Source organism: Lethenteron reissneri, chromosome 51, assembly GCF_015708825.2.
Source record: "Lethenteron reissneri isolate LAM-NWPU_2019-01 chromosome 51, ASM1570882v1, whole genome shotgun sequence".
In the NCBI taxonomy this organism is placed as follows: Eukaryota; Metazoa; Chordata; class Hyperoartia; order Petromyzontiformes; family Petromyzontidae; genus Lethenteron; species Lethenteron reissneri.
The window spans coordinates 5,616,903-5,627,170 of record NC_083829.1 but is presented as its reverse complement, the minus strand read 5'-3'; the positions used below and the strand labels follow the sequence as shown (position 1 = coordinate 5,627,170).

At 48.2% G+C, this 10,268-nt stretch overlaps 1 protein-coding gene across 1 annotated transcript in view; it reads left to right on the top strand.

Annotated features, from left to right (window-relative positions):
• Positions 1-1,936: 1,936 nt before the first annotated feature.
• LOC133355542 (FERM domain-containing protein 4A-like) overlaps positions 1,937-10,268 on the top strand; it is a 110,557-nt gene continuing 102,225 nt past the window's right edge. The window contains exon 1 of the mRNA XM_061572882.1: positions 1,937-2,136. The gene's annotated coding sequence lies outside the window, so the exon portion shown is untranslated. The remainder of the gene's footprint in view (positions 2,137-10,268) is intronic.

The following is a 10,268-nucleotide window of genomic DNA, read 5'->3' as shown; positions in this document are numbered from 1 at the left end:
GGTGTGTGGAGTGTGTGTGGGTGTGTGTGGAGTGTGTGTGTGGAGTGTGGAGTGTGGAGTGTGGAGTGTGGAGTGTGGAGTGTGGAGTGTGGAGTGTGGAGTGTGGAGTGTGGAGTGTGTGAGTGTGGAGTGTGTACGTGTGGAGTGTGGAGTGTGTGAGTGTGGAGTGTGTACGTGTGGAGTGTGGAGTGGGTGTGGAGTGTGGAGTGTATGGAGTGTGGAGTGTGGAGTGGGAGTGTGGAGTGTGGAGTGTGGAGTGTGGGGTGTGGAGTGTGGGGTGTGGGGTGTGGAGTGTGGTGTGTGTGGAGTGTGGTGTGTGTGGAGTGTGTGTGTGTGGTGTGTAGAGTGTGTGTGTGTGGTGTGTAGAGTGTGTGTGTGTACGTGTAGGCTGTGTGTCTGTGTAGGCTGTGTGTAAGTTCTTGCATTATTTTACAAAGCAGGTTAGACCGGTACGAGTTGTGTCACACACAGCGGAGTCATCCTGCTGGGCACGCTGACAGTTGTGGTGGAATTCGGCGGGGTCGAAACGCGTTAATTTTCACTCAGAAAGGATCACTTTAAAGGCAACAAAAAAGAATGTGATGATGTGTAGGCATCGTTCGCGTGTGAAGGCGTTGCACGCGTCGCTTTGTTTTGTTTGAACGACGTCATATCTCGTTGTTCACAAAAAAAAACTCGAGAGAGCTCGTTTCAAAATATTTAAAAAATATTCGTGGGGAAAAGGCTCCCCTTCTTGACTCCGCCACCAGTTGTCACGACGCACGCGTGCCTGCTCCACGCCACCGCTGCTGTTTTGAAATAATGCGAGCATTTACGTGTGGTGAAACAAAGAGATACATAAATGTATCACACCCCCACCTCCACCCCCGCAATGCATTATGTTTGTCAACACAACCTGACTTTTTTATTCTCCTACGTCGCAATATTTTGTTGGAACTAAAGCGAGAGACGTTTAACGCGTAGGCTGCGTCACATCTACGCATCTATTTAAGGAACTAAACAGGAGCATTTTTATCGCAACTCTGGCCGTCGCCTGATGAAGCTAGTTGTAATTACTGGCGAAACGTCGTACTCGGAGTGTAAACTTGTGGTTTATTCTCCAACACACCGGTTAGTGCTGTACTAGTATACTACACTACTATGCACTACATTATACACTACACTACTATACACTACACTACTATACACTACACTACTATACACTACACTATACACTACATTATACACTACACTACTATACACTACACTATACACTACACTACTATACACTAGTGCTGTACTAGTGACGAATTGGCCACGTTCTGTTTACGTGACAGGCCTTACTAGTTGGCTGTGTCGGGTGGTGGCGGGTTTAACGACACATTTATATTTACGCGATCTAACCCATAACACCTGAATTGTGGATAAGTGAGAGGAGTAAAAAAAATGATTAAAGTTTCTCCGTGCGAGGACCATTTTATTCGGGCAATTTTTTTCCCTTCTCACCCCCCACCCGTCTTTAAATAAAATAAAAATATGTACAGATTTTCTTTGTCAATCCCTCCCTTAGGGTGAATGAAGTGTTTTCTAAAAAAAGCATATATACCGTGCTGGTCAGTGACTGGTTCAGACCAGTCCACTGTTAAAGCGCCACGAGGGTTTTTGTGCATTACAAAAAAAAATATGTGCACCTTTGTAAGTTTCAAATACATCCCCGCCGATCCCGACGATTCTCCGATACGATTAACCGCTGTTGTTGCCAATGACGATGTCGGAAAAAAGAGAGCCGTATTTGGTGCACAATTTCTGGACCAAAAAGAAAGGCACCGGGACATACTTTGAAAACGACCACCGCAAACACCACCGCATCATTCCAGTCCATTCCACCCTCGGTGCTTTCTGAGCAGTGTACATTCCTCCACTGCAGAGCTGTGGAGTGTGGGCTGGTTAGGTTGGTGGTGGTGGTTGTCTCTCTCCGCATGTGCACTGGGGCTTTGGTTGCCTGCCACAGATAGCTGGTGCGTGCGTGCGTTCATACTCACTCGTGTGTGTGCGTGTGTGTGTGTATCTCTCTTCTCTTCTCTATTCCCTCTGAGCCAGGGAAACACAGAGGTGGACAGCGATACGACGTTCGAGCTCGCCGCCTACGTCCTCCAGGTGAGATGACTTTTCCCTTCCCGCTCGTTCTCTTCACATTCCAACCTGTCGCACGAACTCATCTCGAGGTGGTGCCGGCAGACGCGGACGGGAGAGAGGTGGTGGCTGGCTGGCTGGCTGGGGGTGGGGGGTCTAGCGGGCATACAAAAGAAATAACTCGGGGTGGGAGGCGCAACGCAGTGGATGTCAAACAAACTTGAGCAAATGCTAAAAAACACACACACACGACCGCAGGATTGGTAACGAGACGGTCTTCTTTGTTGGTGTCTGCTATAGATTTGGCTGGAGAAATCTAACTCTTATTACCATCTCTCCTTGTGTGTGTGTGTGTAAAATATAAACACAGAGAGGTTACGACGCACCGTAGCTGAATTGTCACTGGTGTTAAAGGGCTCAGCCCTCGATAGAGGGGCATAGCCCTCCCTCCTCCTCCTCTCCACGCTACAGGGTGTCCGCTGATGGTTGATTTCGCTCACAGAAAATGACCGCGCGCTCCGCTGTCCGCGTGATTTGTCTTATCTCAACCCAAACCCATCGGCCGAGACGTCGTTATGCACCAGAGGTATTCGCCGCCTCTGCAACGCAAACGGTTGTGCTATTGTTGTTGGTTGTGGTGGTTGTGGTGGTGGTGGGGGGGAGCGGTGGCGCAACGGTTAGCGTGCGACGCGCTACGAAACCCGGCGACCCGAGTTCGATTCCCGCTCACGGCCGATAGCGGTGACGATTTTATCCCGAACCGGTCCTGGGCCACCCCTAGGTCGACTCAGCCTCAAATGAGCACTTGGTGTGGTGTTGGCCACCCACCCCCTCGCGTGCCACAGTGCCGTCCGTCGTAGGTGCTCGCTGACAGCACTTGCCCCAACAGTCTTTGAAGGCTAGACGGGGGATCTTTCTCTTTTTTGATAAACCGGCCCCCTCGCTCGTGGTCCGATTTCCCTGCTGAATGCGCGCATGCGGAGCAAGTTTGATGTCTCTCTTGTGTTTTACCCACAGACGTTTCGGTTTCCCCCCCTCCCCCCATCGAAATGCAACAGAATTTGTTTAAATGTGTGCCCGGTGGCTTCAGTTATTTGTATGCATCTCGTGGACGTATGCATGCCGTGGCAATTGCGTGCAAAGACAACACGAGGTCGATATTAACGAACTCACATTTGTGGGTGAAAAATGTAATCTGCATGTCCCAGCGTGCTCCGTGCTACGCGTGTGTTATTTTTCATGCACTACCTGATGCGCAGAATTGGCTTAAAAGCTGTAGCCTGCGGGTATATGTGTGTGTGCGGGGAGTGGTAGCGTCGTGGTTAGCGCACCGCGCTACAAACCCGGCGACCCGAGTTCGATTCCTGCTCACGGTCAACACCAGTGACGATTATCTGAACCGGTCCTGGGCCTCCCCTAGGTCGACTCGGCCTCAAATGAATAGTTGGTGCGGTGGGTAGTAAACATCGCCACTTGGCATGGTGTTGACCACCTCCTCGTGTGCCGCTTAACAGCACTTGCCCCAACAGTCGGCTGCAGGTTACATGGAGGACCTTTGCCCGTTATTTTGCTATCACTCATTTCTTTGTATCATAGCAGTACTTGCAATAAGATGGCTGTATGTCCACATGGCCATCGAAGTGCTCCTAGCCTGGCACAAGTCCCATGGAGACATGATTACTATGATGATTGACAGCCGCTGTTGTGTGTGCTATTGTCACGAGGTTCATCATCTCATTTACATGTAATGCCTTTCGCATTTTCAGTCACGGATCAAACTGTGTTTTTTTCCTGCGAGTGCGCGTGTGTTCGCTTGCGATAACAGCTGCACGCTGGTTGGAAATGACATTGAAAATAATAACTTCACTCGTGCTCACTGCACGAGAACAACTTCTCGTATCTAAAGAGAGAGGGGGAAAAGCGCAGCCCTGCAATTTCGCACTCAATGTCACTGTTGGTGGAAGGGCCTCGAGAGGAACTCGAGGGGAGCAATGCGACCAAAAACTCAAACTGAACCACAAACTATTATTTTACCAGGTAAGGCCTACTGAGCTATACCAGGTCTTTTTCAGAAGCGACCTGGCAATCACAAATGATGGCTCGCACGAAGTGGCTTATCTTCGTGTGGAAAGTTACAGCAGCAGCCAACGACTCTAAACGCACGTCGATTCTGAAATGTGGAGGGGGAAAAGTGCCCAGAGAAAAGTCCACGCGACCACGGGGAGAGAGAGACACGCAAACTCAAAATATAGAGCAGCAGGCGTCAGGGTCGGGATCGAACCCACGATCGAACCCTTCCTTACCAGGCGAGGTAGTTAACATCTCCTAGCCACCGTGATGATGAGAGAGAGACACGCAAACTCAAAATATACAGCAGCAGGCGTCAGGGTCAGGATCGAACCCATACCAGGCGAGGTAGTGAATATCTGGACACCGGAGCACCCCCTGTATGGGTGTTCACACTGGCTGAGCCAGTGGGGGGTGGGGTTGCACGTGCCCCCCCAATGATCCGATCGAAATCCCTAATTTAGATCGGATCATTTGGGTTTATTAGTAATACTTCGGCATTTTGCGACCCCCACTGCCACTGTGTAGCATATTATTATGTGCCAGGGACTCTATGAGATGATAGGACAATAGTCTGAGTCCATAATTGGCAATAAGTAACGGCGAAGCGGTTATAAGTGACTCACAGAATTGTGCGCAGTTGTGTATACAGGACACGACTTCCCTGAAGGCATCAACACCTTCAGCGAGCGCGATGCCGATCACACGACGCGGTTCGAATTTGACCCTCGATCGATGGCTGCGCCATCGCCGCACACGCGTCGAATAAAAAGCATAGAACAAGTCCTTACTTACTAACAACTCTATCATTTTTCATTGCTGGAGGGGTTGCCTCCCCCCCTACCTGAAAATCGTGGCTCCGCCATTGGGTGTTCACCACATTTGTGAACCCACAAAACCGCTGCCAACCCTCAACATTGTCTCAGAAACGACCGTGCACCAATAACACAATTTTTTTATTAATTCAAACTATCATCTAAATTCTAGTATCTGCAACAGTTCTCCGGAACACTCCCCCAAGGCTTTCTATACCGGAACCATCCGGAGTTCGCATTCCACTGGTTGGCAAGCAAAGGTTTGGAATGACCACGACTCTTACAGAGGTGGGGAGCGGTAGTGTAGTGGTCAGCACGCCGTGCTACAAGCCCAGCATCCCCAGTTCGATTCGCGCTCACGGCGAACACCAATGGCCATTATTTGAACCGGTTCTGGGCCTCCCCTAGGTCGACTCAACCTCAAATGAGTACCCGGTGCGGTGTGTAAACATCACCACTAGGGAGACAAAGGTGGTCAGGGCGTGGTGCTGGCCACCCATCCCGTCGTGTACCGTTCCAGCCTTCATAGGTGTTCGATAACAGCACTTGCCCCTACAGCCTGTTGAGGTTATACGGGGGGTCTTTGTATGTATGTTGTACTTCTTAGCCAACCGTGCTAATCGGAGGTGCGGGGGAAGAACCACAAACTAAACACAAGAAGCAGTTCGAAGGAATTAAGTTTATCAATCTAGATGATTTAAAATTTCTTAGCTCCAGTGGCTTCTTAATATCGGAATGGAAGAGCGTTCCAGACGGCCGCAAAAACAGCGCATTTGAGGGCCACGTGACGCAGTGACCGTCTTTGTTCGATGGCTGGGAGCCCTCGGAAGACGTTCGGAGTACCCACGCTTTACCCCACCACGCGCAACCTCCACCTTCGACTCTGGCATGCTCATCGATACTGCTGTGGCGTTCCCCGTCGACCTCTGGATCGCGAAGCATTCCGCACCTCCGATTAGCACGTTTGGCTCCGTACGGTGCGAAAGAAGTTCAACATACGTCCACCGGTCAGCAAATGCGTGCGAACGGACGCTGTCGTGCAATTGCGCGGTGCCCGTGCTCACACATGGTCAGCGAAAGTAGGAACCTGGATTCGCAGGACACTGGCCTCGTAGTCTGTGGATGTATGAATTCACATTGTGGAACGTTTAAATGATCGCGGCAAAATCTCGTTTATTGGGCGTTGTTGTTATTATTATGATTTCGCTCGTTTACCTAGGAAGCGTTCTTCTTCAGGAGGATCCCTGCCGAGATTTCACAGTAGGGGGCGATGTTGTTGCTGTTGTGTGAATCGCAATTGAATAATTTGCTGGTATGTGTCTCTTTAAAAGTTGCGATGTTTATCTGGCCCAGGGGGTTGGCAACGTGAGGCTCCGGCTCTTGAAGGGTTGCTTCATGACGTTATTCACACAACGCAGTGAAATATTCGTCTTCCTTTACCGAATTCGAAAAAAAAATTTGGCTCTTTCGCGTTATTTTGGTTGCCGAACACTGATCTGGCCTATACTGACAACATTGTATGGTTTCATATTATTGCTCTTTCGGTTAAGTTACGTAGAAGGGAAATAACAAAATAATAAAAATAAAACTATAAAATTCTCACGACGTTTCGATTGCAACACAAGCAATCATGATCAGGTGTGAAAACGACGGCAAGAATATGTGAGAATTTTATTGTTTTATTTTTATTCTTTCATTATTTCCCTTCTACGTCACTTTACCGAAAGAACCAATAATATGAATCCCTGCAGCCACGAAAGCTTTAAATCGAAAATGTATGGGGTTTTTTTTTACTATCGGAGGAAAGCAGAGACACCTAGAGGAAACCAACGCAGAACAAGGAGAGACAGCATGCAAAACAGAAAAAAACACCCCAGTCGAGAATTAAACCCAGGTGCTTCTTTGCTCTGGGGCAGCAGTGTTACCACTGCACCGCCCAGCCACCACCCAGCCACCACCACCCCACCCAGCCACCCACCCAGCCACCACCCCACCCAGCCACCACCCAGCCACCACCCAGCCACCACCCCACCCAGCACCCCACCCAGCCACCACCCCACCCAGCCACCACCCCACCCAGCCACCACCCATTGTTGCTATGGCATGAATCCTACTGAATGCTGCGAGAATAGACACGAGGTTTGTGCTCGGTTCACTCTGGAAACCGTGCACTTGTCAACTCTGTTTATAGACGGCACAGATTACGCTATCCAGACTGCATGTTTTTATACTCTTGGTTCATTCGGTAAAGTCACGTAGAAGGGAAATAATAATACAATAATAAAAATCAAACATAATAAAATACAATTCTCACGACGTTTCGGCCACAACGCAAGCAGCCGTCCTCAGGTGAAGAACAGGGCTGTCGGAAAGACAGCGTCATTCGGACGCTGTCTTTCCGACAGCCCTGTTCTTCGTTATTCGGACGCTGTCTTTCCGACAGACCTGTTCTTTACCTGAGGACGGCTACTTGCGTTGTGGCCGAAACGTCGTGAGAATTGTATTTTATTATGTTTGATTTTTATTATTGTATTATTTCCCTTCTACGTGACTTTACCGAAAGAACCAAGAAGATGAATCCCTGCAGTCACGAAAGCTTTAAATCGAAATTTAATTGCATGCTTTTTGTTTATACGTTCACGAGATAAGGATCCATCATGGATATTTTTGGGTCAGATCGCGTGAATATAGATTTGTCGTTAAACCCGCTACCACCCAACACAGCCAATTAGTAATGTTTGTATGGTAGAGTAAACCCACAACATTTATATTTATAAAACATTTACATTTGTTCATGTTTTTTATTCTACGGTTTTATAAATCTGTCTACCGCTTGACGATGCCGGCTGTAATTACTGGCCAAACGTCGTACTCAGATTGTCAATGTTGTGGATTTGCTCTCCAACACACCGGTGTGCTGTACAAGTAACGAATCGGCACGGTTTGCATACGTGACAACCCTTACTAATTGGCTGTGTCGGGTGGTGGCGGGTTTAACGACACATTTATATATTTACGCGATGCAACAAAAAAACATGCATTACGGATGAAATTTGTCGCGACAGCCTACGCGTTAAGCATTCATAAATGCTAACTGCAGCAGCAACGACGGCATCCGCACAACGCACGCTCGCCCACTCGATAATCAGCAACCGATGCCTCGACTGCCACTTGCTCTCGTCAAATTTCTATTTAAAGCTTTCGTGACTGCAGGGATTCATCTTCTTGGTTCTTTCGGTAAAGTCACGTAGAAGGGAAGTAATAAAATAATAAAAATAAAACATAATAAAATAATATGATATATTATGTTTTATTTTTATTATTTTATTACTTCCCTTCTACGTGACTTTACCGAAAGAACCAAGAAGATGCTCTCGTCAAGTTCAGAAAAGGAAAAATGGGCAGCAGTAAGCTCAAGAGCACTCTGCAGACACGCACGCTGAATTATAGACGAGTCAACAACTGCACGCAGCTCTGGCCAAGACGCTGGTGCAGGGCAACCTGTGGCGTCTCTCGCCCAGGCAGGAATGGTGGCGCGGTGGTTTAACCACCTGTGCCTCGATGCGAGAAGGGCCTGGGTTCGATTCCCGACTCGGGATAATCCCCCCCCCTTCCCCCCAGCCTCCTCCCCATAACTAAAGAAAAGCAATAGTATCAATGGTGTAGTAACAGGTTTTTACCCTTTTAATTGGCAACAAAACTGACACCTTTTTCACAAGGAGTCATGTTTGCATAGACCACAATACCTGCGGTCAAAATGCAAACAAAAAGACAACTCTGATAATGATATGCACTGTCCGTGAAATTGATTGGTCCACAACCGAGACAGCTTTTCTTAGAGCCCAGTCTCACATGGTGTTGGACCAGATGACGCCAAAAGGCGCACAACACAAAGACAACGCACCATCAGAGTATTGAGAGCTCGGGGTGAGCCATTTACATTATGAGACCTCCTTTGCCAGTAGCAAGATATAGTAATACGTTTTTACCTATGACTATTACTATATGTTGCTACTGGCAAGATATAGTAATACGTTTTTACCTATGACTATTACTATATGTTGCTACTGGCAAGATATAGTAATACGTTTTTACCTATGACTATTACTATATGTTGCTACTGGCAAGATATAGTAATACGTTTTTACCTATGACTATTACTATATGTTGCTACTGGCAAGATATAGTAATACGTTTTTACCTATGACTATTACTATATGTTGCTACTGGCAAGATATAGTAATACGTTTTTACCTATGACTATTACTATATGTTGCTACTGGCAAGATATAGTAATACGTTTTTACCTATGACTATTACCATATCTTGCTACTGGCAAAGGAGGTCTCAATGTGAATGTCAATGGCATTGGCCAAACTATCCCATTGCTCAAAAATGACATCGCAAATTAATCAACTGGGATCAGATCTTGCATGATGAGAACCTGTCAAGGTGCATGATGCGCAGAGTGTGCAGTGCACGCAGGTGGGTGCGTGCAGTTGTTATTTGTTTATTTTCAGAGTATTCGGTCGTGCTGCGGTTGAGTTTACCATTCGGGTGCTTCAAGCAGAACTGGATCGTGCGTGACGTTGGAAGGAGATTTGAAACCGAACCGAGTTCCCCATTGCGTGGGAAGCTTTAGCAGAAATATATTTTGGCACAAAATTCTGTATAGCTTCGGAGAGTGATGGGGCAAGGGCCGTTAGGTAGCAGCTGTTTCCCCACAAACCGGACAACGTTGTCTCCCCAAGTGGCGATGTTGACACCCACACGAAGCCCAGGACCGGTTCGGATAACGCTCGCCGCTGTCCTTAGCCAAATGCTGGCGATCGAACTTGGGTCGTCGGTTTCGTAGCGCAGAACGCTAACCACCGCAACACCGCTCCCCACAACAAGCTCGCAAGCACGCAAAATAAACCCCGTGTAGCCTTCATAGACTGTTGGGGCAAGTGCTGTCAGCGAGTAACACCTTTGAAGGCTGGGACGGCACACGAGGGGATGGGTGGCCAGCACCACGCCCAGCCGCCTTTGTCTCCCCCAGTGGCGATTATTACACATCGCACCAGGTACTCATTTGAGGCTGAGTCGACCTAGGGGAGGCCCAGGACCGGTTCAGATATTCGTCACTGGTGTTGGCCGTGAGCGGGAATCGAACTCGGGTCGCCGGGTTCATGGCGCAGCGCGCTAATCAATTAACAACGACAAGCACACACGTGTGTGTGCATACATATAAAGACAAAGATCCCCTGTATAGCCTGAACAGACTGTTGGGGC